The sequence below is a fragment of the Vigna unguiculata genome, chromosome 3, assembly GCF_037176805.1.
Source record: "Vigna unguiculata cultivar grain cowpea cultivar isolate G323 ecotype 2 chromosome 3, ASM3717680v1, whole genome shotgun sequence".
NCBI classification, from domain to species: domain Eukaryota; kingdom Viridiplantae; phylum Streptophyta; class Magnoliopsida; order Fabales; family Fabaceae; genus Vigna; species Vigna unguiculata.
This window is the reverse complement of record NC_140794.1, coordinates 13,267,962-13,291,848: the sequence shown is the minus strand read 5'-3', so window position 1 is coordinate 13,291,848 and position 23,887 is coordinate 13,267,962. Positions and strand designations below refer to the sequence as shown.

General features: G+C 30.0%; 2 pseudogenes; one reads left to right on the top strand and one right to left on the bottom strand.

Moving 5' to 3' along the window:
* Window positions 1-11,138: 11,138 nt before the first annotated feature.
* Window positions 11,139-12,004, bottom strand: LOC146887488 (dihydrolipoyllysine-residue acetyltransferase component 4 of pyruvate dehydrogenase complex, chloroplastic-like; annotated as a pseudogene).
* A 4,330-nt stretch (window positions 12,005-16,334) lies between these two features.
* LOC146887487 (zinc finger BED domain-containing protein DAYSLEEPER-like) lies at window positions 16,335-17,308 on the top strand (annotated as a pseudogene).
* The last annotated feature ends 6,579 nt before the right edge of the window (window positions 17,309-23,887 follow it).

Below are 23,887 nucleotides of genomic sequence, written 5' to 3'. Positions count from 1 at the left end.
CTACTATTGACTATGTATGCTTAAAAAGCTTTGATTGATTAACACTTTGGTAAACTTTTTAGACGAAACAAAACTTAATATTATTTGTTGTCATCAAAACCCTGGGTGACTTTTTAGGCAGATGATTAGTTGTAGAATTGTGTCCAGTCTTTAATAAACCATCACTACTTTAACACACATGACGACTATTTCATTGGATTTAGTTGTTGGAAGCCTTGTCTATGGTCAAATAAAAACAAATTTGCATTGATTTAGTCAAATTTTAGGTACATTTTTATGCTAACTAGTGGAGCTATATCCTGGAGATCTAGAAGTGCCAACTACACTTTATTTGTTACTTTCGTCATAAAAGCTAGTTTGTTTCTTATTTTGAGGTTATCTCACCTAGTGCATGCTTAAAAAGTTGTATACTTGTACTTCAAACTATTAACTCTATCTCAAAGTTGTTAACCTTGGGAAGATTGTCTATATGATTTAATGAATCCAACACATATGAACTTGAAGCAAAGATCATAAAGTTAGAAGAATTCATATGACATTAATACTAGTAGTTGTGTTTAAGTAAGATGCTTTAATATTTGATAGAATGTTTGATTGAAATCATAGTTGATAAATAAGTTTGTTTAAATAAACTAATAGTATAATAAAATATGTTAAAATGTTCTACAAGAATATTTCAACTAATTGATTCTACTTTTAATTTGTTCAAATATCTTGATTATCAAAGATTTATTTTTGGTCAATATTTTAGTATGTTAAAACTATATTTTAACAAGTTAAAATGTTCTAAGCTTATGGGATATACACTATGAATAGTTCAATTTACTAAAATAATTACCACTTAACTAATTTCAATAGTTGGTTTGTTACTTGTAGTCGATTGAACATATTAGAGAATATATATATATATATATATATATATATATATATATATATATATATAAAAGTAAACACTCAACTCTCTTGAACTAAAGTCTTTTGAAAACTCATTTCAAAAACTTGTTGGAGTTGAATTGTGTGTTGTATCATGTGAAGCGAAAAGCATCAAACATTTCTTGAGAAAATTTTGCCAAATCGGTGTAGATTGCTTTGAGTAAAATATTTGTGAATGATCTAGTGAATCAATTTTAAGGTTAAGTTGTTCTTTAACTTTGTCTTGTTAAGTTCTTAATTTTCTAGTAGATTTCCATAGGTGTGCAATAAGGTTTGCATGTTTGTGTAGACTTCTTGTAAGGTTCAAGAAGTATTATTGTGATATTGTGTCCTGCTTGTATTGTAACTTTATAATATCTTGATTTTTAGTGGAATGCTTTGCTCAGGTTACAAAATAGACTAGATGTAACTCTTAAAGAGTGAACCAATATAAATCTTGCTTTTGTTCTTGCCTATTTTTCTTTAAGTTTCCTCCAATTCGAAGTTCTAAAAAATGTATCATAGTTGATCTTTGATTTCATATTAAAGTCGTTCAAGGAAACTAAAGTAGAACGTAACATTTAACAATTTCAGCCAGTATGTTAACCTGATCTATCTGTGACATCAATTCATTGAGATTGATATATTTCTCAAATTATCAATCAGCTAAAAACAAATTTCAACTAACTGAATAAAAAATCTGTTTACATTTTATCTCACATGTTTGGTCAAAATGGAAGTAATAAAGATTTTTTTTAGAGATCTTTTTGAGAAACGAGAAATTTAAAGTGAGTTCAATTCACCCTTCTTTTAAGCTTGGTTTGATGTATTGTTGTCGAAGTTGTCCTACGATAATAATAGAAGTAGAAATAAACCCATCAACATTGATTAGAAAAGAATGTATAAAGCGAAATAAAGTAGTTATTATGTATGGTACTAATAAATTATTTATCGACACTCCTTTTACAAGTACACCCTTAATTTTGATAAAAAAGTATATTCAATTTATTTTCCTCATTTATTTATTTTTTCAAATACTTATTTATTTTTGTTAAACATCTTAGTTATAATTAAAATAAACATAAAATTTATTTATTAAGTTATAAACTAAGAGTGAAAATTTTGATATATTAGGACAGATAAGAAATAAATCTTCCTTTTGGGAGAATAATAGTTTATTGTAGCCATTATATTTCTTTCTTCTTCTTTTTTTAACAAAAGTGATTCATTTTTAAATAATTACCCATTAATTGTCTCATCATGTGTGAAATTATTTAAATTTTTTTCACAAAATATCTTGTTTTGTATCAAATTTTATATAAGATTTTATTTTTGTTTTCACTAAATATGCACTTTTCTTCGTCTATAACATTATTATGTATTTGGTAGGATGGACAAAAAATATTTATTTGTGTATGTTCAATGCTAAAATTTGTGAGAGAAAATAATTAGATATCAGTGAATATGAAGACAAGTATTTAATTATCCGTGTATTGACAGGGCAAGTATGGATATCATGGTATCCAACCTGCAGACATCTGTTACACGCTAATAATTATTACAAAATTATATATGAATTTTCTTTTCAAAAATTAGGTGATCAAAATAAAATTATTAATGAAAGACTAAATCTATTTGCATTAATATTTTAGTACGTAATTTAATTTGAATTGTACTTTAAAATTAACTTTTGTATCTAAATTTATATTTTAAAGACTTACTTTTATATATATATATATATATATATATATATATATATATATATATATATATATATATATATATATATATATATATATACTCATCGTTATCCTTCTACCTAATTTAAAAAATTGAATATTAGCTATATCCGTTAACACAAAAATAGTCATTCAAGTCACCAAATTTATGCCTGACTTAGAAATAACACAAGCAAAAAATGTGTGGTGACATTTTTGAAAATAAATGAACAATAATTATGTTTGATCCCTATAGAACAAACATAAATTTGCGTCTGACCTGATGTAAATATATGTCTGTTCTATAAGAGCCACACGTGGAACAACTTTCTCTTTGGCTATTTTGTTGCATTGAGGTTAGTGTCATTATGAGCGTGACTATTTTTGGGGAACTCAATCATGGTTATACATGAATGTGCCCCTTGTTTGTTTTGATAAATAAATTATTATTATAGTAAATAAATTATAAAAAACATAGAAATGATGCATTGTACCTTGTATTTAAACTTATAGTTGGTACTTAAGTTGAATTTTGTATTCTAGAACGCATTTAGTAGGCATACTTGTCATATCTTACACAAAAGCGTGTTACCTTAACAAACACATTTGACCTTGTATGCCCTGCTTCTCAAACACATTGGTGCTAATACTACCATTCAATATTTATTTTTTATTCATTAGTAGGATTTAGTATTTATTTTATGTTTAGAAATGTATATTATGTATTGGAAATGTTATTTTGTTAAATGTATATTTTGTTATGAATAGTTTTTATTTATGGGTTTTAGTTTCGGGCCAAAACCAATTTAATTTAAAAGAAAAACACAAATGTTTATGTCTACCCATGTAGTTTGATGTAAATTTATGTTAGGAAAATACTTTGACATTAATTTACATCTCTTACAACTACGTTAGACCTTTAATAGATGTAAAAGACCCAAAATTATAGATGTAAAAAGCCTCCTTTGTATTAGTGATCCAAAATCGTACTTGATCAACGCAGGGATTTTCCATTAATGTTGGGATGAGTTTATACAATACTAGCGGAAATATGTTCATTTACCATCCCTAACTCGACCTTTCAATAACCAAAATATAGGTTTCTTAGATCTTCTAGCTAACAACGGGAGTCCTAGATATTTAGACGTCCCAAGGCATTCATTAACACCGATAAATTCTACAATTTTATGTCTCATACTTTTACCCACAATGCTAGAAAACAATACCTCATATTAGACAAAATTCATGTATTAAGATAGTGGAATCAACTTCATTGAACCGATTAAGTGAGAAGAGGTTTACCCCATTTATATATTATAATTTTGTTTCATCTTTAGTTAGTATAGGATTTTCATCACATTATATCATATCGAGTGCATTCACGTCAAGGATATCGAAAGTGAAAATTGATAGGGACACAATAGCAAGCCACACAATAAGCTTAAATGTCAACTATGGTAGACTCTTAATGAGTTTGATATCATATTAAAATAATAAAATTTAAGTATAACTTAATCTCATTAGACCAACTCAATGCAAAAAAAGTTTACCTCATTTTTTTTAGGAAGTGGACTTTAAGCCTAACTCAACCCTTTGTAAGTTGAGGTCTACACCTACTTATATACTATAATTTGGCTTTGTCTCTAATTGATGTGAGATCTCCAACACACATCTTTCACACGAGACAAATACATATTGAGCATGACACTAAATATATATGGGTGGTCCAATAGCGAGTAGAAAACAACAAAAATATGAAAAAAATAAATTAATTAATATTTTTGTGCTTCAATTTAAATAATTTTTTTATTATAAAATTTATACAAAAAAATTATAAACTTTTCAAATAAAAAGAAATATTGTCATACTTTTAATTGCAACTTTCTATCATATTTATAAATAAAGCACATAATCTTATGGTTAAAAACTATAATATAAAAAAGGAATTTGTTATCTATCATATTTTAACAAACAAACATATTGCAAATACAATACAATCAAATTGTAAAGCAATGTGTAAGACATATTTAAACGTAACAAGTGGTATACTTCGGTTCTTGCTTTTTAATTCAAAATTAAAAAAAAAAAAATCAATCATATCATGAAAAAATAGATAAAAAAATTCATAAAAAAAAAATCAGTTTTTATATATTTTTTATTTTATTGTTTAAGAGTTAATCGGTTTGAAACATCTATCATAGTTCAAATTCATGCATACCTTACATGCTTTAGGTTAAACTAATCCAATATAATGTAACTTTTGTCATTGTTTGGTACGAGATTACATTGTATAAGTTTATCCTCATCGTGTTTCTTATACATTGTAAAACTAATTAATTAATTAATTAATTAATTAATTAGGCCTTGGACGGTGTGGAAGTAAGCCTAAAATTAGTTTTGTGAAAAAAGTTTCTTGGCTTTCTAATAATAAAATTTTTCAAAGAGCCTAATTGTCACGTGCATGTTTGATAACGTGCAAACTTTGCAACCCTAATGCTAACTACATATTCTCAAACCCATGCACTATTTAATGGTCGGTATGCCACTACTTTTAGTTATACTAACACTTCATATTTCTCCTTTTGTTAGGTTATTCTTCTCTATCTCCCACCCTTTCATGCCTTTTTTCTTAATGTGTTTTTACTTATTGTAATATTTTTCCTATTTATTTTTCATTTTGGAATTAACTTTCTTTTTTTTTTCTTGTACATTCTCAAAGGGAACCTTTATATTCAAATTCGTGAAAAATAAATTCAAAGGAACTCACATTTATAGCCAAACCTGTCGATTGCTTTTGAGTAAGTTTCATTCGTCCACGGGTATATATTACTTTCTTATGTTCCTAGACAAATATTATTGGTGCTATGTTACAATTTTGCACAAAAATATCTTGCTTATAGTATAGTTATTATGGTTATAATTTGGAAGTAAAAGATGTTCTATTCTATTTCTAATATGACTTGTATTGTTTGTGTATTTCATATTCTCAATACATGTTTGAAATAAAGTTCGCAAACTTTAAATTAAATTAAACTTGTAAAAACAATGCATACCTTACTTGTATTAAATCGACTTTTTCATTACAATTTTTGCGTAAACATACAAACATAATTCGAACAAACCTCTAGAGGTTATAAAATGGCTTTGTAAATAGATTAAAGAAAAATCATTAACAAATATTAATTAACTTATAAAAAAAAATATATATAAATTATACAATATTATTTTATCCCTTTACTTGTATCACATCGTTGATTTAATCGCGTGAAATTTGTTGGATACGAATCAATAGTAACTAAGAAAACAAAAAAAATAAAACTTTATTTAACTGAAAAAGTTCTATACATAAAGTTTGTTTGTCAAATGTTACGTATGTATCATACATATAAAGTTCTTGGAATATATATAAAACATAACACGAAAGTGTTAAAATAGTCAAGTCCAAATATTATTTAATACATATGATGACTGTTTATCTAAATTTAACGCTACAAACACTTTCAACTAGACCCTCTTTTATGTTTTTTTATATCAAACATATGATTTACTAGTCAATCTTTACAATTATTTAATTATTTACTTTAATTCGAAATCATGAAAAAGTCGATCTATTTATAGGTAAGAAGAATATTCAAGCTCTCATATTTATCTATTTATCCATATTTAAACATACAGAAATATAAATATAAATATAAATATAAATATAAATATAAATACACCAATAGAATATATTGTTATATATTATTAATACAATGTATTAATATTGTATGTATATACACCTAGCTGAGTTGTTATAATCAAATTATTCAACTTTTGTTGGTGACATGCAAATAGAAATGGTTTAAGTAAATTTATACTTAGAGAACTATATAATGGGTGCTTAAACAAAAAGATGTTAGGTGCATATTGAGTGGTAAAAGTGGATGCAATTGTGATTATTTAGAATAAAAGAAAAGGTAACACACTACTTTCTTGTATTAAATGAGTAACCGTGATGTGGTGTTCGTACAGAACCGATAACATTGTGATTTGGTAAATGTCAATTGTCAGAGAACACCCAACGAGCAATACGGTGGCGTTTAACGTCTGAAATCCGTAGTCATATGATGGTATCACTTGTACGACAACGATCGTAACTAGCATATCGACCAACAAAATCTATTCTCACAAACTTCATTTTTTGCAAGCTTTCCAACGGATTCCTCTTCCACTGTTCAAAACTCAATTTGGGGCTTCCAAACCCCAATTCATCCAACGCACACTCTCTCTCGTTCTCAAAATCATTTTCCATAATTATACAATTAAAAACACAATCTTAATCTTTACTAAATCCTCCTCCAAGATTACCTAAAACAACACTACCAAGATTTTCGATTCCAACTATGGTCGAAATCATACTATCCACAACCAAAAACGCTATCCAAAACCAGTCTTTTTACTGGAAGTTTTAGATTACAGAAGAAAAAAAAAACATGTTTGTTTGCAAAATCAAGAAAAAGCAATAATCTCGTATTGAAGAAATTGATAACCGAACCCAAATCGTAGAACGTGTGGATGAACAGAAGAATAGGTTAGATGGGTCAATCTGTGATAGCACTCAGAAGAAGAAGAAGCAGTGTTCTGTAAAAGTGAGAAACAAACTGAAATTTCCGGCTATACATCTAGAAATTTCGAGAACTTTCACATAAATTAACCAAGCATGCAAAAGAGTCTAAAGCAGTGAAAAGCAATACGTACAAATTTTACATCTTGCAAACTCTGATAGTTAGCTTAGGTAAGTTATAAGAGCATGATGTTAATGTGATTTCCTATTTGCGGCACCGGTTTTTGTGTTCCTTTTCTTCTTGGCTTTGGTTGCAGGAACAGGCTCGGTAACGCTATACAAATCTTTTACACAACGGTACCTCTTGGTGGTGGTGGCGGCAAAGCTTTCATCTTGGGAGTCGACGGCGGTTTCTGCGACGGAGGAAACATCGCCACCGGAATCGACCTTGCTCTGACGCGGTTTCCCTTGCACCACACTGTAGCTGCAGCTGTTGTTGCTACTTTGGTGATCCTCTTCAGAATCTCCGCTGCTGAGTTGAATGAGTTGCTTCGCTGCTTCGATCTCCGAGTGGGAAAACGTGATCGGCTTCTGGGTGCTCTTGATTTGGTATGTAGCCATGATTTATGGAACAGAGAGAACGATGAATGGTGAATTGGAACTCAAACTGCTCTATCAGACATCGTTGTTTTTATACTGTTTCAAACAATAGGTCGGTTATTTGCTCCAATGCCTTTTCTTTTTCTTCTATTTTATTATTTTGTTCGATTCCGTTTTTGTAGGACTCAACTTTATTTGTGTTGTTTTTCATTCAGTTTATATCATATGTATGTAAGAGAATTACATGTATACCTATTTTACTTATACCCTATTTTATCACAGGAAATTGATAGTTTATAGATCAAATAAATGTTTTTAAAATATGTATAATGAATGAGTTCTAATTTTGCTTTCTATTCTTATAAAATTTGTAATGTTTTCTTCTTTCAATTTTAGTCTTTGGATGTTATATCATATAAATGAATATATGTCGTTTGAATTTTAGTTAATTGATCATTTCAACGTGAGTATAGTGTCTCATAATATATTAGAAATAAAAATGACTATTGTAATTTTAGAGGGACCGAAATTAAATAATTTTTTAAAGAGATTAAAATTAAAATTTATTAGTTTTACTCATTTTTTTATGAACATATAAATTAAATGTTAACAAATATTAAGATTTGAAAAAACAGTATTTTTAATACCTCTAAAAAGTAAATGTAAATATTTGCATATATATATATATATATATATATATATATATATATATATATGTAATCAAAATAAAAGGAAATCATTCAAAATGTAATTAAATCAAATTTAAATATAATGACGTAAAAACAATTAAAGATAAAGTAAAAGTGAAAATTTTAAAAGATCGAAAACCTTTAATGTAAACTAGAGATACATAAAATAGATAAAATAGTGCATGGAATATTAAAGTAATGAAACACAATTATTTATGTAACGTGTTTTTCTTACATTAAATATAACACATACCTCCCTTTTACTAATAAATGTTCCATTTTAAGTGTAATTAGTAATTTAATTTTTATATTTAGATTTTTAATTTATTTGAGTGTTTGTTTTTGTGAAAATGTTTAATGTGGTCCTTTTCATCGACATTAACATCGTTTAGAAATGTTACTTGTCAAAATTTAGATTTATCATTTGTCAAAATTCAAGATTGTCATGTGTCAAAATTTGAGTCATCTTCTAATTTGGAAATCCTATGATTTTGACACTGGCATGTTTCAAGCGAGATAATTCAGATTTGACATATGATACTTTCAAATGGTGTGCCAATTTAACGAAAGACCGAATTGAGTTTTTCTTATGAAAATAGGGAACCAATTGAGTATTTTTTTTTTTTAAAGTATGAACTCAATTGAGTAAAAGAAAAATATAGAAATAAAAACGAATCAAATGTCAAAATATAAAGACTGAATTACTAATTAAACATTTAAGTGAATTTTTCTTACCAAATTTGGCCAAGTAGTCTCTGATGGAGGCTGACTGAATTGTGGATCTATAACTAAGCTTTGAATTGCCACATGGGGAGAAGTCCACCTGCAAAGACTATGGCGCTCAAGTTAGCAAGAGAGTGAGTAAAGTGATATCAGATTGTTGTACTCCCTGTGATAGGATGTATTTATAGCCTTTTTACCCTACCAATAACAGGTTAATGAGTTCTATTACTATTAACTGATTTTTTTAATATCACATATAATATCCTATATCTCATAAATATTATATTTTTCTTTATTTTAAAGAGGTTAATATATCACATGGATCTCACACTTGGATCTTTTCCAGTTCTCTTAGAGCTTACCTAATAATAATAATAATAATAATAATAATAATAATAATAATAATAATAATAACAATAATAATAATAATAATATTGTGAATATAGGTAGGGTAGGTACATAAGCTCCCCGAGCACGAAATATAATAACTTTTGCAGATAGACCAAATTATTAAGTGGACGATTTTATATGTTATTTTTATCTCATTGTCAAGTTGCAATCGAACACTTACATTGTGACACTTTTAAACACTTAATTTATACTCAGATTTTCGCGAGTAAGTCCATAATCGAACACTCGTAAGGTACTTGAAGTTTTTCAAGTCAATGATTGGATACCCATAAGGTGTTTTCTAAGTAAGTCCATGATCGAACATTCATAAGGTACTTGGAGTCTTCCAAGTAAGTTCATGATCGGACACTCATAGGGTATTTGAATTGTGCCAAGTAAGTCTGTGATTGACACTTATAAGGTACTCATATTCTTCTGAGTAGGTCCATGGTCAGACACAAATAAGGTACTCAGATTCTTTCGAGTAAGTCATATTGGGTTTGCTTTTTGGAATACTTGTGTGTTATAATATTGCGTTGCTCTTGCTTTTGAGGTATTTTTCATGACACGGGTTTCCTTGTGTACTTCTTCTATAAGATTCAACTCAATTGTTCGTCTTGCTTCTAAGCTCGGTCAACACGTAGTTAGCTTGTGTTAGGCTTAAGCACCTTTCATTATTCTTTACCACACAAAAGGATATTTGTCCTCAAATTCTTCATGTTTTGGACTGATAATTTGATGAAACATCCTACATTAAGTAATTCTTAGAGGAAATAATTCAATTCGAATATACAAGGTATAATTGTTGATCATTTATCTTATCATTATCATGTTTTAAAATTCTTCTTATGTATTGTTTGAAAAACAATTAGCTTATGTAGTCGACATTATCATGCTTTCTGATTTGAATTATGAATGCAAACTTTTGGTACTCGGGTTGAGACTTTTTAATTTCTGATTGAGGATCTGGATCGATCTCTTCCAAGTCCTCGTATAATGTTACCATCGTCTTTGATTGATGTTCGAGAGTTGTAAAGCCTTTGATGAAATAGTATTACGAGGAATTTTAATGGAATAGGGTCTTATCTTCGAGTTTATCTCTTCTCCCTTCTCCAAGCTTAAGCTTGTTCCTTTACTCGCATGTTCTACCATGTGCAACTACGTATTTGAGCCTCTTATCAAAATTTATGTATTAAGTTTAGATCAAATTGGTGATCCTCTTTGTTATGTTTCTCACCAAAGTGTTGTCTTGTCAAACTCTAGTAGTGAGTAATTCCCTCTTCTTGTGAGGAAGCGTTAGGATGATTTTGGTGAAGTTTTAGGCTTTTAATGAAGGACGGTTGAGCCACCGCTGGACACTTTGTCAGTTTCGTAGAACATTATGCTCTGTCAATTCCAACTGCAACAAGGAATTAGAGTCATTCAATTGATGCCTTTCGAGGTCTCTGATTCAAGTCATCTCCTTCAACCTTACCTTCAATTGGGTGATTGGGGCTTGCCAATGGCAATTCGCAACAACAATGGTTTGTGGAAGAGCTCTAATAGAGAGAAGTATTAAGTGCCTCAACTTGCATTTTTGTGTTTGATCACTTTGAGAAAGAATATGTCACACCCGTCTTTGTAGGTGGCATTGATAATAGGGTGTTAAAAATTGCAGCAACCTTAGCCAAAATAGTCATCATAGTGACACCCTTCTATTTCACCTTCTCATAAAGAGCATTCAATGCATCAATAGTCACAAATAAACTCTCCACCATGTTCTTTGCCATTGCATATTACATTATAGTGAAAGGAACAACACTCGAACCGGGAATGAGAGTCAGCATAACTAGCAATTTCGGTGCAAGAGTTGGAACCGCTGGAATAGGACTCACCAGTGGAGACACATTGCTCTTCATAAGCAGACTAGATCTGACAACCGTCATAATGTCTACCTTTTGTTGCTTCGCGAGCTTTTTAGCCTGAGTTGTGGCCATGGTCTTCCTTGGCCCATCAGAAATGAACTTTATCAAAGAAGAAGGTGGCATAATAGTCTTTGGAGCATCAAAAGAGGGAGCAACAGAATAAGGAGCAGATTAGGCGGCTTTGGCTTTAGCTTCGACGACTTCTTTGAGAGAATCAACAAGAAGGTCATTGGGGGCTCTGATGGGAGCGATTTCACCATTGACAATGACGATGTCGTCGAAGAAGGTCTCAACGTCCATGTCGACCTTGTCGAATTCAACGACGACAACATTGTCGCCCTTGGAGAGCTAGTCGCCTTCATATTTGATTTAGGTGGGGCTAAGGGCAAGCATGAAGATTTCAGAAATATTGGCTTGGACGGAGAAGTGGCAGCGAGGGAATGCAATGAAATGAGGGCATAGGAGGAAAGTGGCAGTGGTGGAAACAGAGAATGAGAAGGAAAGGGTGCTAGGGAGAGATGACATAAACAAGCAAAGGATTCTTGAGAATGTGTTTCCCCTTTGATTTGTAGAAGGAGATTTGTCCCTGATACAAATTCTTCTTCTCCTTCTTCATTTTCCCTTCCGCTATTGAAACACGCTACACTATTTCCATTAAAACAGCTCACACTAGCGCGCATCCACTAGAGAGTTATGGTTTTTCTTTGAGAAAGAAAATTACAAGACTAGAGTGCTTATGGACTTCTTCTTAATGTCACCACTATTGAAACTTATAACATTTATCAAGACAAATGTTATTAAAGCAAAGAGAAAAATGTTTTTTGACATTATTTTCTACACATATCGAATAAAATGTTCTATCATAATAAAATATTCATATAGAAAGCACAAATATTCACAAAGAGTTAAGAATATATTACACCCAATCCCATGAATGAGGGAGTTAGATACTCTTAAACATTTTGAATACAAGAATAAGGGTGTAGATGAATGTCTCCAACTCTATAATGTGTTTCTACCTTCTCTCCTTTTAGGTCAAGTGTCCTTTTCCTCAAAAGTGTTGTTTTGACCTTTGTTAGACTGTTAATTTATAGAATGTGGTGCTCAGCCACAAAGGCAACAAAGATAGAAGAAAACCCTTCATAAAAAGAAACCTCCATGGTTGAGCACCAAAAGTTAGGCTGAGCACAACTCAAAAATTTCTATAATAAAGACCTTGTGTCCTCATTTTAGGCATTGAGTGGAAGATTAAAAATGTAATAGTAAGGTAGAATTATAGTTGGAGGCTCAAGAGAAATGCTCTTAATGTAAATCCTATGTATAGATGTTGTTGGAATTGTATTGCAATATTCTATGGGTAGATGAACTCTCGTGTTGAGGTAAGATGTAATCAATTCCAATCCAGTGTACTCCTATCTATGCTTTCAGTTAATAGTTTGTGCTTTGAATTGTTTTTATTGCTTGGATGACTTGATCATTCGTCTTATTTCACTGGTTTAGATTGAGTTGGAACATTGGTCTTAAATTGTGGTCTAATCAAATCATCTCACTCTAGCTAAAGATTTCCACATGATTTATAGGGTGGACTGAATAAAAAAGTCATGCACTTAAGCAAGGAATCTTTTAACCAAAAGTGGAGGAATTGCACTGGGTATGAAGTCCTTAGGTTCTAGACTACAAGAATGGGTTTAGATCTACCTTAGAGTACTCCCAGAACATTGAATGAATTGCATATTAAGTAAACAAGATAGTAGTAGAAGAAAATGAGATGAAATCCAATCATTGTCTCTATGCCACTCAATCTATATAATATATACTACTATCAATATTTTTCAAATACAAAAAATTAAAAATTAACTACCAATATACTTGTTAAATCCCTATCGATACAATAAGCCACATTCAGTTGTACTACAACTGACTTGGTGCACTTGCCAATAGGTCACACAAGACAACCAGTCACCCAAGACTGACACTCTCCGCTCGAGCGAGATGCGTGAGCAACATCAGACTCAATTCTTTGCTAATCTCGCCTAGGCGAGCCTGGCTCGCTTGAGCGAGAATTGTAGAATTCTGCACGATTTTACGCACACAAACATTGCAACAAGGTCTAAACCATAATCCACTCCATGCCAAACAATTGAGAACATTGCACCAAACAGGTGAACACAATTTTGACCCCAAATGATCCCCAAAATCCAAGTTGAACCATAAGTCACATTTACAGTACCCAAAACTCATGATTTTTCATACCAATGATAAGAAATTTGACCAAATGTCATCAGAACAATCAAATCCCACCCACATCAGTTTGAACACGAAATTCAAAGTACACAAAACAATAAACATGCAAAACAATACAATTTAAACAAAATTTCAGGTTCAACTCCCCTAACCTGGAATTTCCTTCGCTTATAATTTGAATTATGCGTCTTCGAACCCATACCATGCTCATCATCAAATCAATGCACAACCACTCAAGCAATTTATGTTTTGTGATAATTCACATAATTCTATAATTATGTTATTACACCACATGCCCATGCATATTATTTAAATATTAATAATAAATCAAACAACACATAATTGGCATACATAGGACTCAAACACAAGTCCTCTCATACAATCGAGTACTCTCAACTATTTGAACTAGTACTTTTCCACGTCACATCAATCCATATCTAATGTCATAAAGGCTCCCACTATCCGTATTTATTACTTAATTAATTAAGTTTCACAGGTCTTACACTTAAGGCATGTAAAGTGGAAATTCATATTTTATTACTCATTCATGTGTTGAATACATTATAATTTAGTAAACTAGTATATTAATTTATTTTATTTTACAAGTGTCTCTTTGTATTTTTATACAAGTTATTATTACAATAGAAGATATATTTGACCTCTACAACATACAAAAATGTGAGAACAAATAAATGTTTAGTTCAATAAACTTGGAAAAAATCCCTAGAAGTAAAAAAGCTTCAGTGAAGTATTTACACATAGAGATGTGTGGGGGCAGACGCATCTACTTCCAAAACTTTCTTCTATATATGGTGGCAGTAATTAATGATTAGAATTTTTAGTTCCATAGCCTTTAAATTTTTCCATAATCATGTCACATGAATGATTATATTAAACATGATTTAGTCTTTTTTTTATATTCAAAATTTAATTTTTTGTTGTGTTTTAATATTTATAGAATGTCTAATCAAGATACATTTTTCCTGATGGATGATGGCTAACAAAGAACATTTGTAGAACCAAATGCAAATGTAGGAGATTCAAATCAAATGATGTTCCTATAGATTCTATTATAGGAGACACCGAAAGTTCAAATCCAACTATTAATTCAAGAAGATTATTGTCAGATGTTTGGAATCACTTTAAGAGACAAAAGGTAGATGGAAAATGGAAAGCGATATGTAATTATTGCGCCAAAAGTCTTTTGGGTGACGCAAAGCAAGGTACATCACATTTGAGAAGTCATTTCAAGAGTTGCAAGCTTCGAACAACATGAGACATCATACAATCATTTTTAAAAACTCATAAAGAAGGTAGTTAAATCGTAGTTATTGGCAACTATGTGTTCAATCAATAAACAGCTAGAGATGCAATTCGTAAGATGATAATTCTACATGAGTATTCAATGTCAATTGTTGATCATATGGGCTTTAAAGAATTTCGTGATGTTGTTCAACCTTAATTCAAGGTGATTTCTCGAAACACCTTAAAAAAGTATATTATAAGAAAAAGAGAATATGGAATTAATGTTGTCAAGGATTCAAAGTCGAGTTGCAATTACCAATGATATGGACTGCTACTAATCAAAATAGAGGCTACATGACTATAACAACTCATTTTATTGATGATTTATGGAGGCTACAGAGTCGAGTTGTGAGGTATAACATTATACACTATTTTAATTGTAATTTTCATATTAACTTTGTTCTTCTTGACTAGATTAATGAAATTTGTCTTTCAAATATAGGTTTATGTATGTGCCTGCTCCTCATACTAGTCAAGTTCTTGCTAAATTGTTGGTTGAATGTTTAATGGATTGGAATCTAGATAGAAAAGTTTCTACTTTGACAGTTGATAATTGCACTACAAATGATGCTATGATTGATTGCATTTTAGATAAGATCTTAGGTAGGTCTCTTATTTTGGGCGGCCAACTGTTTCACATGCGATGTTGTGCACATATATCGAATTTGATTGTTAAGGATGGTTTACCCATAATTGCTAATGTCATTGAAAAGGTTAAAGACAATGCTAATTTTTGGACAACTATACCTAAAAGAGAAAAGAAATTTATAGAGACATGTGCTTAACTGAATATTCCATTCAAAAGAAAATTAGTTGTTGATTGAAGAACAAGGAAGAATTCTACATTTTTAATGCTTCAAGTAGCCATACATTACAAGGAAGTATTTGATCGTTTATCACAACGAGAGAGTCAATATAAAGCTTTTCCTAGTGCACATGATTGGGAAATGGCAAATGAAATTTGTCAAAAGTTGGAAATATTTTATGATGTGACACTCTTGTTTTCTAGTATTCTTATCCAACTGCCAACATTTTCTTTCCAAAGGTATGTCAAATTAAGTTGGCTTTGATGGAATGGGTTAACTCTCCCAATTCTATTATTCATCAAATGGCTGCATCTATGGTTTTAAAGTTTGATAAGTATTGGAGTGTGATCAGTGGAGTGATGGCTATAGGTATTGTGTTAGACCCTAGGTATAAAATTGATTTGTTGGATTATATTTTCCCTCAGATATATGGTGATCAATCTGATTATGAAATTGAAAAGGTGAAGATTCTTTTTAAGGACTTGGTAAGGGAGTATGAAATGAACATGAAAGGTAAGAAGTTAGTTTCTTCATGTCAAAATCCAAACATGAATATATGCCAAAGTGTTGATGGAAGAAAAGATGCTTGGAGAGATTTTTCAAAACATCATATTACAAAGAAAAATCAACCATCAAATTATAAGTTGGAACTTGACTATTACTTGGAGGAACTGACACAACCTGATTCAAATGAAGAATTTGACATTTTAGTTTGGTGGAAGACTAATGGGTTAAAATATTCAATTTTGCAAATGATTGCAAGAGATTTTCTAGCCATTCCTATCTCAACAGTTGTTTTTTAGTCTTTTTTTAGTACTGGTGGTCGATTTCTTACTCCACATCACAGTAGATTACACCCAGACACTTTAGAGGCATTGATGTGTGTTCAAGATTGGCTATGGATTCACATAGAAGGTAATTAAATTAGCACTTCAAATTACATATTTATATTCATTCAAATGATGTGCTATGACAAATGAATTGATTTTCCTTTTTAGGTTCTTCAAAATTGAAAGTGAACAAGATGAAATTTAATACAATACTAGAGGAGATAATTGATGATGATGTTAGTAGTTTTCTTTTTAATATTTTAGACTAATTTTACTAATAGTGTCACTATGTCATTTATTGATGACTTTATTTGTGTTTTATTTGTTTCAAGAAGCAAGTGGTCAACATGAAGATATTGGAGAGGAAACATAGATATTAGTTTGTTCTTTTTAAAAGAATTAATTTTTAAATTTCTTATATTTGGATGTATGTTTTAGGTACTATTAATTTGAATTTATGTTTTAACTTTTATTTAGTTGTTCATTAACTTCTATTCGGATGTATGCTTAATTTTTTTTTCACAATTTAATTTGGACCTCATTTAAAAACTGATAATTTTTTTTAATATTTACAGGTATCCAATGGGTACCTGTGGGTGGAAAAACATTCGCATGTATTTTTTATGCGGGAATCCAACGTGTAACGGAGTGGGTAATATGTACGATTTTTTTTGCGGGTCAGGTAGCAGGTAGGCACTATTTGTGCTCGACCCGCCCATTGTCATCCCGCCCATTGTCATCCATAGTTATGAGTAGCTAAACACCTTGTTGTTTGAGGTTCACATAACTACTCGACTCATATAATTTATCTTCTTTTTTTCAACATAATTTCGCTCTTTGATCAGTTATTTTTACGTTATTTTTCATGGTTGTTCGACCAGGTTAACTAGATCATTATTTCATAATTTTAGTTGTGTTTGGGAAACATTTTTATAAATTAAGATCTCAGTAATAATTGTGGTACATCTTACGACTAGGAATAAGGGTAGGAGTTATCAAGTTAGCTATAATTCATAGTTGTTAATGTTGATTATTTAACATCATTCAGCAAGGAATCAAATGTGTCGTCCTTAAGTAAATTAAAATAATTTATATGGATCTTGAATTAACTAGAATTAGCTACGTAATTAAACTTATTACCCTAAAGAAGAGGAAATTACACGGGAAGGGACATTGAATTCAATATTCCACAACTCGTTTATCATCTCATTCTTAACTATCCTTTTTTGTTATTTTTGAATTTTAAATAATTTGAATAGTCGTTTCTCATTTATTCCAAAACCTAAAATTTCCTAATTGACCCTTTATTTCTTAAATATTTTTTTCTCTTTTATCATCACATATTTAATTAGCCTTTTATTCTTTGACCCATTTGAGTCTTTTACATTGATATCTATTCAAAAGTCAAAATCTCAATTTTAAATTTCTTATTTTACTTTATGAAATATTATTTTTTTATTCCCTTATTTGAAAATATCATAAATCATTTTCTTATAATTAAATAATTATATAGTAAGTCTTTGTGGATTTGATACTTGGACTTTTATTTATTTGATAGTTTCTTGATAGAGGAATATCTCCTGAAGTTTAAGTGGTACGAATTTGAGGACAAATTCTCTTCAAGAAAGAGGGTATGATAGAGGACAAATTCTCTTAATCCAATACAATCTATGAAACTTGGAATTCCAAAGAACATAAAGATCATGGCTTGGAGCACATTTATTGAATATTTTAGGCAATTAAAAGTATTTGTATTTTCTTTTAATTTTTAAAACACAGTGTAATTGTTGATGGGCAAGTATAGTAGTCGTGCAACGAGTTGTTGGGCGAGCTTAACTCGGTGGGTGAAAAGTTTGTGTTTTTTTTTTTCAATTTTCAAGTTATTTTGGACATAATATCTTTGGGTTTTCTTTTAGAATGTCTTAAACAATTGTGGTCTATATATACTTAGGCCAAAAACAAATGTAAAGACCTTGGTTGGCCATTAAATTAGTTTTCATTTAAGAGAGGATTCTCTTAGTTCTTGTTATAGAACATTAGTTCTTATCAAATATTGAATTCTTTATCGTGAATCTTCATTGACTCATCAATTTGCTAGATTGTGGCGACACCCTACTTTGGTTCTTATCAAATATGGAAATCTTTATGGTGAATATTCATTGACTCATTAATATGCTAGATTGTGGCTCCCTCATCTTTGTCTTAATATTGCGTTCTTATATGATTTTCTTTATTTCTGTTACGGGAGGAATCAAATTCAGAAACAAATGTGCTCTTTCCTATAAAGGATCTTATCATTTATTGAAGTGTAGATCTTTAATGCACTTATCTTTTGGAAACCTAGGTGACATTTTTTTCCTTTTTTTTCCTTATTCATCTTTTGTTTTGTTTTGTTTTAAATTTACCTTGTTTTTTTTTCTTGTGTTATTTTGGCCAATAACCTTCTTCACCACATTGATGAAGTTTGTTTCTTATCAAAGCCTTATTTAACATGATAGATCCAACCATGTTCAACTATATCCCATTGTGACTATTTACATTTTCAATCATTCATTCAGTGAAAGAGTAATTGTTAAAAAGCTTCCAAAGCAAGCAAACCCTACCCAACTTTCAAAAATGACAATCTCCTCACTGACATCCCCATGTGTTCCTTCATTTTTTTCAATATGGTTAGAGAACAACCAACTTTGTGCATATAAAGCACTAGGTCAACATCAAGTTGCTCAATTCTTGTGGTCTAGGCATAATAACCTGATAGATTAAAAATTATAACAAGTTAACAAAATGTTGACTTGTCTTCTTCCTCCATAATCTTTTCTTTTCCTTGTTGTTTACTCCCCACTGAAAGGAAACTACATTGAAGCAAGCTTCAAGGGTGGAAGAAATTTCTTGGGGGCGGAAGGCTTCAATGGAAGTAAAAAGTCACTTGTTGCATCTCACCATCATTCATTAGTGAAAAAGAATAGGATAAGAACTCAAAAAATAACCTAATAATACTTTTAGATAAGCTTGAAATTGATGAAAAGTTAAAGTTTTATTATGCATTCAAAGTGTTTTCAAGGTTTTAAGAGAAATTTATTTATAAATTTAGATATCTTCTCTTGTACTAAACTTAAATGAAACTCAAATTCAAATAGAATCCAAATGTAATGTACGTGTAGCTTGCAAGATAGTTTAGTCCTAAAGTAGCTTGCAAGACAAGTTTCTAAGCAGTTAAGGCAAGATTTTAAAGACACTTGCAAGTAAGCTGTCAAAATGGGTTAGGCTTTACATTTGGGTCATGCTAGGTTGTTTTTTTAGCCAACACATAAATAATATGTATTTTTTTTTGGTTTGTATTTGGATTGTATTAAAGTTTATTTAGATTTTAATTATTAGAATTTAGTTTTGACTGAAAAAAAATAAAAAAATTTGTATTTTTTTAGTTAAGTGAACCCGTGAGCCAACTCGTTTAACCGGCTAACCCATGGTGGACTAGATTGAGTTCAAATTTTTTTGGCTCGCTAAAAAGTGAGCCGAGTTGAGTTGGCTCACTAAATCATCAACCCGTGGTGAGTTGAGCCGAGTCGGGCTGGATTACCCGTTTTGACAGCTCTATTTGCAAGGCAAGATTCTAAATAGAATTTAAAGTCAAACTTCTAAAAAACCTTGCAAGGCAAACTTCCTATGTAAGGGGTGCTTTCCTTGCTCATTTATACATTTGTGTGACACCTTCATGCTCCCTAGGTGGATTAGCTTGGTTAGTCATGGTTTCCCAATTTTAAAGCTTAAAATTGTTTACTAATATACTAAAAGAAAACTAAAAAAATTTACAATTTTTTTCATCCTATACAAATTTTACAAAGCTAAGAAGAAGACATTTTAATATTCTACTTTCCAAACAAGTATAATCTTTTTAACTATATCTTCTTATTATTCAATCTTCTTAGTCATGGACCTTCTTATAGGCCCAAATCCTTTCATGGATAGTCCTCCATCACAACGATTCTCACTCGATATGGATTCAAGGATACTTTTTCAAAAGGAACCATAACAATTATCATAATGTTATGATTGCTTAGAAGGTTCTTCAGGAAGTGAAACATCTAACCTGAGTTCCTTAGTTGCACCATGAGAGTGAATAATACACTATTATTACAAGGACTTGGACCACAGGTACCATGTTAAGGGTACTATAGAGAAGACTTTGTATAAGAACAACTTCTCAAAAGAACTACTTGGAAAGTTGATATTGTACCACCTAATGTCTAATGAAATGAATAAATGGCCAAAAAACATGCGACAAGGTGATATTCCATAAACATTAATGTAATATTCCATGTTTTTAAGTTGTCCACGTTCTTTATCTTCCATGTTTTGAAGGGCATCCCCTTCATTATATCTCATTTGCTGTAGATATTAAGGGATTAGAGGAAGATGTTACTATAGGTACTCAACGTTTTTGAACAAGATGATGAGACAATAAGACCTCATCAACAAGCTCTATAGTCTCAAGTTTATAGTAAGGTGGCTTATATTGTAAAGGGGAAGATACATTGTTGTCTAACACCCATATACCAACATGAACATCAAAATGATGCATTTGGGCATCAATCTTTAAACTTTGTGCATTACCATTAAGCATGACATGGTGTTAGTGGAAAACAATAAGTGCACCGATCACACTGGCAAGTAATAAATATTGTTCTCTTAACAAGGACTTGTGCAACACATGACAACTCCCACAATTCAAAACTCAATTAGACAACAAAGTTCACAAAAACACTAAGAAACTCTTTTTGGTATTTTATCAAACAGTTGGTGTGCAAAAGAAATTTAACGTATAGTATATACAATTGTCAAGACTAGATTTCATTCACTTCACTCACAGGCATTCACAAATATCTCAATTACAAATTCAAGTTAAAATCAACTCACAAGATTACTCAAATCCTATTCCTAATGACTTTAAGCACAAATGCGAGAGTGGTATAATCCAATAGAAAGGTTGATGCACGACAATGTGTGATGGAGGTTCAAAGATTGAGAGATCAAGATGGAGAGAAATTTATGGCTGATTAGAAATGAACAAACAATGAAAAGATCAAGGCTGATCAAGGATGAAAAATCATTGGCGCAAGGAGTCACGATTCTGATCTGACTCAAAGGAGGAAATGTTTAGGTCATTTCACGTTTTTGAGTTTTTCTGAAGAGGATTTTTTAAGGGCAGCTATTAGGTTTGGTAGGGGAGCCCTAGAGTGTGCGCGAGTGAGAAACATTGAGAGGCTAGGGTTCGAGGTTCTTGTGCGAGTGTGAGGCAGAGTGCATTGTAAAGGAGTTCTCTCTTCTCTGATGAGTACAAAAATATTTACGAACCAAACCTAAAATAAAATAGTATCATAGGAAATATAAACCATAAACATAATTTATTCTAAAGTATAATTGTATCAATTTATTACAATTAAAAAATTAAAAAACAAATAAATGTATCAAATCTTAGCAAAATATTTTTTCTACATTTGTAAACACTAAAGCAAAAATTATCAAATAAATCATTATCAATTAGAAACATGGATTAATCAAATCTATATTTACAATTAAAATGGTTCTCAACTAGAGATGTCAAAAAAATTGTACTCGCGGGTATTCCCAGATCAAACTTGCAACGAGTAAGAATTAAATATTGTAAATAAATACTCGTAAACTTGCAACGAGTAAGAATTAAATATTGTAAATAAATACTCGTAGGTAACAGGTACATGTATTTTTTATAACCACACGCTAACGGGGCACGAGTATCGTAGTATTTGTACCCGTGGATACCTGTACCCACCCATTATACTCTAATTTAAATTTAAAAAAAAACATGATTAAAATATTAACCCATTGATTTTGAATGAATTATCTTTTATCAATTGATTTTACAAAATCTCTATTTCTTGTAAATTGTCAATGAACAGTATTTAAATGGGTCATTTGGACTTTGTTTGAAATTTATAAATGCTATATATTATATTTTATTTGAATTTATGGTTAGAATGTGTTATTAAATATTTACTTTATTTTTGTAAATACCCATGGATACCCATAAATATCTGTGAATATTAAAATAATATATGAATACCTGTAGTAATATAAAGACGAGTACAAAACAAATATTTATTTAGCGGATAAAGTGCGCAAAAACTACTACCGTACCTATCCACCGTATTGAGATCCCTGCTCTCAACAAAGATAATCCATTAAAAATAACTAAACATGACATGACGGTTATTAACAACCTTTTAAATTCATTATTCATATTCTTATTACATTAAAACATGTATATAATTATATAATTGGTTACTTTTATAAATAATTAATTAAAAATAAAAAATGTTATAATTTAAAATATGTGTAATTTTGTAAAATTAATATTAAAAAAATTATATAGTTGTTATTTTTAAGAAATTTTATTATTTATTAAAATAATAAATTATTCAATTAAAAAAGGAAATTATCAAATGAAATGATAACATATATAACAAAATACATGTTGAGTGAGTCTAATTTGTATTTTCAATACATTTTAATATTTGGGTTAAATATGTTTTTATCCCTCATGTTTCAGTGAAATTTAGAATTAGTTCCTCATCGAAATGTTTGACCAATTTAGTTTTTCATCTTTAGAAATAGGTGAATTTAGTCATTTTATCAAATTTTGGTAAGTTTATTTGAAGTTTCAAATGCGTTTTATAATAATATTTAAGTTAGCATTGAAGAGAAAATGGGTCAAATGATGTAAACAATTCAAATACTATAATGAAACGTGTTTAAAACGTCAGATAAACTTAATAAAATCCGGTTAAAAGAACTAAATCCACGCATTTCCAAAGATGTAGGACTAAATTGGTCAAAAATTTCAAAGAGACAAATTCCAAATTTCACTTAAATTTCAGGAATCAAAACATATTTAACCCCTTAACATTTTTATTTAATTCAGTTTTGTATGTTAACAAATCAATTAGTCAATTTCAAAAAGTTAGAAATATAATTTATATTTTTAAAACTGAAGTTAATTTATAATAATAATAATTTAAGATATAGATTAGTATTTTATAAAATATTTTTATTTTATTTTAAAGTGTAATTATTTATACCATCTTTACCTTTATATAAAAAGAATATTCTTTTGATATTCAGTTTCACTCTTAATAAATAGTCTTTTTAAAATTAAAATAATTTTCTTTTCAATTTCACTTTAA